The following is a 2,139-nucleotide window of genomic DNA, read 5'->3' as shown; positions in this document are numbered from 1 at the left end:
TTCCAGTCAGTTGGCCAAGTGGTTGTTCTCCAGATTTCTTGGCACAACTTGGTGAGCACATCCAGGGCAACATCTGTTATCTGAAATATTTCCATTGGTATACCATCTCAAATAAAAACCGTATGATCTGGAAGAGTTAGCTGAACTGCCTCTGAAAGGTAATGCCAATTTACACTTGACTTTTTTTTTTTAAGTTACACTGTTATCCTCTAACATAAAATTATAGCATTTCTTATCATTTGTGCTGTTGCGTGAACAGAGCACGGGAACACTGCATGGTTTAAAATTCACAAAGGTGTGAATCAGAATTGTATCCTCTCTCCATGCTTATTTAACCTGTATGCTGAGCAAATTATTCAAGAAGCTGGACTCTGAAGAAAAATGTGGCATCAGGATTGGAGGAAGACTTATCAATAACATATGTTATGTGGATGACACAACCATGCATGCTGAAAGTGAAGATAGCTTGAAACACAGCAGAAGGTTGAATATGTCTTCAATATGGATTTCATCTCAACCTCAAGAAAACAAAAATTCTTGCCACTGAACTAATAGACAACATAATGGATGGAGAAATGATTGAGACTGTCAACAACTTCACCTTTCTTGAATTCACTATCAGTACACTTGTTACTGGCAGTCAGAAGATCAGGAGATGTATTGCACTAGGAAAGTCTGTAGTCAGGGACCTCTCCAAATTATTGAGGAGTCATGTCATTTTGATGACTAAGGTGCATCTAATTCAAGCCAAGATATTTTCAGTCACTTGCTATGCATCTGAGAGCTGCACAATGACTAAGGATGACAGAGGAAGAATTGATGCCTTTGAGCTGTGGTGTTGGAGAAAAGTGCTGAAAATATATCCCATCGGCTGTCAAAAGAAGCAGCAAGTATGTCTTAGAGAAGTGCAACCAGAATGTTCCTTGAAGGCAAAGAGGATGAAGCTTTGCCTCATACTTTGGACATGTTGGTAGGAGAAGTTATTCCTTGGAAAGTGACATCATGCTTGGGAAAGTGGAGGGGCAGCAAAGAGAGGAAGACTCTCAACCAGGTGGGTTGACACGGTGACTGCGGCAATGGGCTTGAGTGTGTCAGAGATTATGAGGAAGGTGCAGGATAGAACAGGGGATCAGTTGTTCATAGGGTGGCTATGAGCTGTACTCAACTCAATAGTATACCCAACAACAACAAGCATTTTACAACTCCTAACTGCCATAGTTTGGGGCCCACTCTTCTTTCTGTAAGCTCTAGTAGCTTAGGGGATAAGAAATTGCACTGTCAACCGAAAGACAAGCAGTTCAAATCCACCAGGTGCTATGTGAGGAAAGGTGAGCAATCTTCTCCCATGAGTTTTATAGTCTCCAGTGGGAGGGTTGGCTAGGAGTAGGCTCTGACTCGACTGGCAATGGATTTGAGTTTTATAGATTCTCCCTGCAAACCTGAGAGGTGAGAATCGCAAGGTGCCTTGTTCAAGGTGACCGCAGACAAGTTAACTAGTAAACTGGGACCAAATCCAGAAAGCATCTCCTTTTGTTCAAATATATTCTACTCAAATCTGATGCCTTTCATCCTGGGCTTTTGCAAATCATCAGGAAGCCTCATCCAAAGAATAATGGAATGAGCATTGCACAGGAGAGGAAGACCCTCTATGAGGTGGATTGATTCAGTGACTGGGGTAATGGGGGTAGGTGTGTCAGAGGCAGATTGGCACAGGATAGAGCAGGGTTTAGGACTGTTTTACATAGTCACTATGAGTCGCAGGTAACTTGATGGCACATAACAATAACAAGAAGATTGAAATGGCAGGAAGGAATACCAGAGCCAAGATTAGAGAAGGTTGAGTGGGCTTGTATTCCAAGTATTAATAGAAGGATGGGAGCTCTGGTGGCCTAGTGGCAAGAAGCTGCACTGCAATCCCAGAGGAACACGGTTCGAATCCACCAGATGCTCTGCCGGAGAAGGAGGCGCAATATCCTCCTGTACCAGTCAGATCTGATTTGACGGTACACGCACACAAAATAATAAAAAAAAACTAGAAGGAATAAAATGAAAAGACAAGAGGATCACATAGAGTAAGACTTGTCTGGAAAACTAATAGTTTATCACACGCTACAAATAAAGGGTTGTTGAGAACATAAT

This window comes from Elephantulus edwardii, unplaced genomic scaffold, assembly GCF_000299155.1.
Source record: "Elephantulus edwardii isolate Elephantulus edwardi_28Jun2011 unplaced genomic scaffold, EleEdw1.0 scaffold00057, whole genome shotgun sequence".
In the NCBI taxonomy this organism is placed as follows: domain Eukaryota; kingdom Metazoa; phylum Chordata; class Mammalia; order Macroscelidea; family Macroscelididae; genus Elephantulus; species Elephantulus edwardii.
This window is presented reverse-complemented; position numbering follows the sequence as displayed.